Below are 7,167 nucleotides of genomic sequence, written 5' to 3'. Positions count from 1 at the left end.
TAAACAACAATTCGAGTTGAATCGAAAATCGCCTCGTCTGAATAGGGATGGCAACTTTTTCACTTTCAACTTCTCATTCAACTCCGCATTCAACTTTTGTTGCCTGAAAAATCGCCTCGTGCGAAAGGCCTATTATACCAAGTGAAAATTCGTTCGATCAGCGCTTTCGACCACAGTCGAAGATCGAAGGGTTGCAGACAGAGAAGTTATCTTTTTAATACAGGATTATATCCCAACTTGGACTTCGGAGGAGAAATTGTGTATTCTTAATTACGTATTGGATAGTTCAGCTCGAGAGGGCAGATAATCTAGCTAAAAAAAGAACCTAACATAACAATATTGTGAAATGTATTAAGTGCGGCAATCTGCCGGATATCCGAATCCGGCTGTTATTTTTTACAGGATATCCGGGATCCGGTTATCCGGAAAAGTCTCTATCCGGCACATCCTTAGTTTTGCGATACATATTTTCTATTGTTCGCGAATAGCTATTATTTTCGCGGAACCTACCAAAATCCAATCTAGCCTACCAACCTACCAAAAGGAAAAAAAAACCTACCACTTTTCGTAGGAAGAGCCCATGTGTGGCAACACTGGCTAAGAAACTGTTTCGGTTTTAGCGTTCAATATGCAAAAATGGTTACATGTGTACATACATACGTCGTTTAAAGTACAAAACCGTGTATCAACAAAATGCAAAATGGCGCATGTGAGGTTGCATAAATTATTTTCTTGAGAGTAAAAGCACTCACATTTCGAAATGGAGTGGTGTAGTGGTAAGCAATGCGCGCTTTCACTCCGCGTCACCTGAGTTCAAACCCTGGTCAAAGCAACATCGCAAAAAATATAGAAAAAAGGGTTTTTCTTAACAGCGGTCGTCCCACGGCAGGCAATGGCAAACCTCCGAGTCAGCGTTGCCGAATTGACGATTTCGTCGTAATTTTGACGTTTTCAATGACGTTTTGACGATTTTTCCCCCCGTAATGACGATTTTTTATTTTAGTTTTTCCACCTAATTACCTACATACATATGTATGTCAAATTTTTTTTTAAAGGAAAACGTAATCCAAAATAAAACCATGCATTTATCTAGTTTTGTTATACAACCGTTCTTTTAGTTCTATTAAATTTGTTCTATAATTGTAACCCAATCGCTAATTTGCACTGTTGACACTGATTTGAAAGAGACAGAAAAATAATGCAGTTGAACAATTTAAAAGCAGTTGTGTTTTAAAGTGTAGTTTAAAATTATCGTTAACAATTACAAATCCTCTTTTATTAACCCATATGCAATGTGGGTTCCCTTTGGCTTTGAAATGTGTGGTCATATTTATTGTTTGTAATTTATGTAATTTTGTTTCTATTTTTTATTTTGTTAAAAAAATATAATGAACAAGAATTTGACATTTTTTGGCCGAAATGACCATTTTTTCAGGGTAAAATTACGATTTTTCAGCGAAAGCTTTCGGCAACGCTGCTCCGAGTGTATTTCTGCCATAAAAAAAAGCTTCTCATGAAAATACAATCGCCGTTCGGAGTCGGCGTAAAACTGTAGGTCCCTCCGCTTTGTATGACAACATCAAGGCGCACGCCACAAATCGGAGGAGAAGCTCGGCCAACCACTAATAATATATGTGTAAGCGCCAATATATTATTATTATTATTAATCGCATTTCTGGCTAGAATATTTCAGGACGAATGGATAAGGACGATACGCGGTTTTGAACTTTAAACGACGATATGTATGTATATATCTCCAATATGTGAGCGTAATAAAATACTTGCGGTGTTGGCGCGAAATATATGAATAGGTACTAGGGAAGACAATAATACATATTATGACACAAAGCATAAAAATTATTATTTTGGTAATAATTTCATGTGGCAATACCTTTGCGGAAATTGCCAGGGTTGCTGAAGAGATTTGTTTAATTGACAAAAACAAAAGGCCGACAAACAATGGAAAGTCCCGTTATTTTCTAGAAAAAAATTTCAATATACTCGTAAAAATTTTTCGTCTGTCGTTTTCCAATAACGAAGTTTTGCGCTAAACCGGCTTTGGTGGTTGAAAAATTCATTGAAAATGTTTCATTTTTAGCGAAAGCTGTTTAAGAGTTTCCAGATGTGTTGCGAACTGAGCAGCGAGTTTTATTCTGCATCTATTGTTAATTCTCAATATCAGCAACAGAAATATTTTGTGTGAAGCAACACTCAATAAAATGTTGGTATATTTTCCCCTAGAGAATTGTTATCTTTTAAATTCTGTCCAACATAGTCTTGTGACGTATAGCGGTAATTTTTAATTCATATACATATCTGTGTTCGTATGGAATAGTAGTTTATGTCGGGAAGCTGGCTTTAGTATGATGCGGCATTCCCTTTATTCTTTAAACGACAAGGAATTTTTTGATGCAGATATGTACATATGTATGTACAAAAACTTTTTATGCGAGAATCGAAAAAATTTCCGTTACACATATACATTTTTGGCGCATATATCAAGCATATTTTTAATACATATCTTCTAAACTTGGAATATGGAGCAAAGTAAAAATAATAAATACATATTGACAAGAGCTGCTAAAAGTGATTGAAAATGTTTATTGACAGCGCAGATATGCATGTTAAGGAGTTGAGAAGAAGGAAACGGATAAGCAAGTGAATCAGTAAAAAGCGAAATGCTGAGGAGATACAAAAATAATATCAGAGCTGATGAGGAAATTGTGTGTTTGCTGATATACATACATAGGTGCATACTTATATACATATGTACATATGAATGTACATAAATTACCACATAAGGAATTGTTATATTTGTGGACGAACAACGCTAAAAGCAACAAATTGTAGATGTGTACTCAGAGCATTGAAAGCAATAAAAGTACAAGTAATCATCGGGATTGAATTTACTAAAAATATAACAGATTGTATCTGTTAGCTTTGCAAGTGAGCAACTCTAGAGCGGAAATTGGCAAGTGGGTGGTGGGCGCATTACGAATCCTTTAAGCACCAGCAAAAGCGATAGAAATACTTAATTCTACGAAATCTGAAATAACAATAGTATTTGGTGACATGATAGGGAATATGACACCAAGATACATCATTGATATAAAATTCGTTATTTAATAGTAGGCTTGAGTGGATATTTTAAATGTTCCGCGCGTATTTTACGCAGGTGTGAAGGAAAGACTAGGAACAAGTCAAATGGAAACCAGTAAAGAAGTATAAGCAGGGTAGCCAACTCATTTTAGAGAATTCCCCAATTGCGACAGTGACATTCCCCGATTTTGCCCGAAATTTCATAAAATTCCCTACCCATAAATATCTCTCCTTATTTTCAAACAAATAAGTGTATATACATATGTATTTCTGTTTATTTTATTTTTAAATGTAATTCATTTATGCATTCATAAACCAAACCAAACTTTTATAAAGTTAGTTGACAAATAAAGAATAAAACATGTACATATAATATTTAAATACAAACGGAGAAACGTACTTTTTGCCGACAGTGCAGTTTTCGTAAAATTTTCGTATCCGGAAACCTTCAGAAAACAAATTCCATATTTGTTCATTTCTCGTATCCGAAAAATGTCATCATCTTATTCCAAAACAATAATTTTAAAATATTTGTTCAAACTGAGCATTTGAAAACATGTATACGTAGTGTAACCACTTTTCCAAAAACTCATTTACGTACACAAAAGATTGTTTAAAGAAAAATTTTGGAAACGATGTTATTGCTGATCATTAGTCTATATCCAAACACATTTTTGACGTAAAAAATTCAGCATATTTATTTGCGAATTGAGAAATATTTAGGTACATATGTACATACATTCAAAGCTGAAATAATGCAGTTGCTGCTAAATTACAAAAGTGTCGGCCTATGTAATCAATTCATTGATCTTGAGTAGTTTTCCTGAATGCGTATTTTCCATCTGATATAATATAATAAATATATTTTATATATTTAAATAATATAATAATGTTATAACTTTAGAACTACTTGTTGTCTAAAAGTGAAACTTTCCCAAAAATGTCCGTATATACATATTTTTCTTTAATGCTGCATTAAAACAAAACAAAAATTTTAAACTTCATACACACAACTTTTGCATTTGTAAAAACCACCTCCTTTATTTTTATAAAATTGTTAAAATATCCGCCATTTCATTTAAAATAAGTATTAAGAAGTGCAGTTAGACTCATCTTCTTCAGAATAGAATCTAGTTTATTGTGCAAAAATTTCAAATCAATCTTATCATAAACGTCCGATATATAGCGAGTTTAAAGGAAAATTTCGCAAAAATCAAGTTTTGTGGCTTTTTCGGCATGAAGGCGTGGAAGCAAAAAATCGCCCTGGGACGATATGCAAAGAGAGAGGCCATTTTTATTTGGCGCACTGCGCGACCTTCTATGTATAGATCTTGGGCATGAATATACAAAATTCAATAAGTTATCGGCTCGAAAGAAAAGACTTTCTGTGTATCAGAGAATAACAGAAATAAGCGTAAAGCGCCTGTCAGACGTGGCAATGCAATATATGTACTTCGAAAAGATTGTCAAACTGAGAAATTTCAGAAAGCAGTTGCATGAGCAGCCACACCTTGCATTTAAAGTGTCTTTCGAAAGAGGGTTATTATTTGCGAAAGGTCTTTCTGGCTGTTCACGCATCGAAAAAAAATTTCTCTTTCTCAACTTGACAGCGAATTGCGTGGAAAAGTGGGAAATATTGCCACGTCTGACACGCTCTTAAAAGTTTACAACGCAAGCCATATTGTATAAATTCTCCCGTCTACCCACACTAATTTGCATTAACTCCCATCGTACGTCCAGTGATGCCACAAAGTAGGCAAAATAAATATCTCATAAAGGCATATATATTCCCATTTTTCCCCACTCTCGAAATCGTAAGTCCTTAGTTTTTCCCACACTCCTCAGGCCTTACGGGTTTTTTCAATATACAAACGTAGTTATTTTGTATTCTCATTATCTGTAGATTCCTCTAATAAAACAAAAATATTTCGTTCATCATAGTATACTCTTATTTATTGGCACCTCACGAAACAGATTGCGCATCAAAAGCCCAAATCGTAGTAAAAAATAAAAAATCGTAGCAAAAGTAAGGAATAGAATATTTAATCTTTTAAAACAAAAACATAAGAATTAAATTTCAATAAAATTTTTTAAATAAATATGTATTATACTACACAAAAACTACGGCCTTGTTAGCGTGGACGATGGGATTGATGAAGATGGAATGACGAACTGTATGAGCTTTTTAACGACATGGACATAGTTTAGCGCATAAAAATACAACGATTGCGCGGGCTTGGATATGTCTTACCCATGGATGACGAGGCTCCGGTGAAATGTTCCTGCGACCCCGCACCCATGGGAGGACAACGAAAGTGAAGAGCGCTCACCAAAATCAAAATCAAAAATTAAAAATATTCAATTATCACACCTGTGAAGGAAGTGCGGCTATGTACACTCGAGTTATAAGATTGTAAATTGATCTTCCTGGAAAAAGTCGATTTTTGCCTACTTTCTAATTACATACCTTTAAACAATATTAACTAAACCGCGAGGTAGACGGGCATTTTTATGCAGATTAACTAGCACACAAATGCGCATAATAATGTTTCCCTGACAGACGACACTTTTCTGCATTTAGGAAGTAGCTGATTTGTTGTTGTTGATAAATACGTATTAGAGTCCAGCGCAATTGTATTTGCCGCATTTCATTCAATAAGTACTCCTTGCATTGTACTCTACTCCCAACACATTGTTACTTTTTTTCCGCATACATACACTACTCGGCGTTGAGAGAGTAAATACTTGACGTACTTGCTATTACTCCACCAAAGTACGTACTCTACTTTCCCTCATCGCGTACGAGAGATATTTGCTGCTGCCAAAAGGGAGTAGCAAATCTACTCTCTGTATACTTGTAGTACTGGAAGTACTTGCGTATTAAATTTCAATTCTGGTTGTTAGCCTACTAGTTGATATCGTTTGCAGCGCTGGTCAGTGAAATTGAAAGAGTAAAAATAGAATATGGAAATCGACGATGTAAGGAAATGTTTACGGCCTTATTTATAAAAAATAACGTAGATTTAGACAGTTGTTTAATTTGGCATTTTCATAAAACTTTTGTATTCAAGCAGCTTTTTAAATCTATGTATGTACTTAAATTTTTATGAAAGTATTATTTCTCGTCTCTAATTTTCTATAAAACTATTTGTAGTCATTAACCAACAAATAAGTTGTCAAAAACAATAACTTAAGCAATGCTGCTATACGAAATAAAATTATTAGTGGCAAATCAAAATTTTGAAAAGTGCCGATTTTCACATTCGATAGTTGGACATGGTAGCGCCGAGATGTACGAGCATTTTTTTCTTAAGAGCTGCATACTGATTTAAGAAATTTTTTATAGAAGAAAATTTATTTTCCATTTATTGTGCGTAATTTTATATGAATTTTTAGTTTTTCTTGAGAGCCTTTACAAATAAAAAAAATTTCGGAATATGTACATACATATGTACATACATACGCAGCCATATAACTTGATTTCAAGAGAAACGAATTTTCATTTGGCACGTTCAGAAGGCGAAACAGCTCAGTTACTGGTGCGATTGCACCTTCTGAACGCGTTGTTGCGTACTTCTGATCAACTGAATAGTTGCGTGTTAGATGATCGTAATATTTTTTCTGATCATTTGAGACAACATGTTGGTGTGTACCTTTGAGAGTTGAATTTGACAGCTAATGTATGAAGTCGTTCAAAAGACGCATAACGATCACTGATTTTTGTTTAGCAACGGTTGCGCTCAACTGCTGCGCCTTCTGAACCTACCTATTGATAACTTTTTTTTTTTGATAACACTGCGACAGCGCAAATTGGTATTGAGTAAACCGAAATGCAAGATAGAGTTTTTGCATTTCATTGAGTTTTTTTTTAATAAATACTGAAATTAGAGGTGTATGAATGGCGAAAGAAAAACTTCATCCGATTTTTTTTAAATCGAAACTACATTTTAACATATGTACATATGTCCATGCATACATAAATATATTTAATATGAACCCATGCTGACACTTACATATATATGTATCTATGCACATACGTATCTATGCACATACGTATCTATGCACATA

The sequence above is a fragment of the Rhagoletis pomonella genome, unplaced genomic scaffold (assembly GCF_013731165.1).
Source record: "Rhagoletis pomonella isolate Grant_MI unplaced genomic scaffold, Rhpom_1.0 Rhpom_scaffold_00006, whole genome shotgun sequence".
NCBI classification, from domain to species: domain Eukaryota; kingdom Metazoa; phylum Arthropoda; class Insecta; order Diptera; family Tephritidae; genus Rhagoletis; species Rhagoletis pomonella.
The sequence above is the reverse complement of the archived record's forward strand: the minus strand, read 5'-3'. Positions refer to the sequence as shown.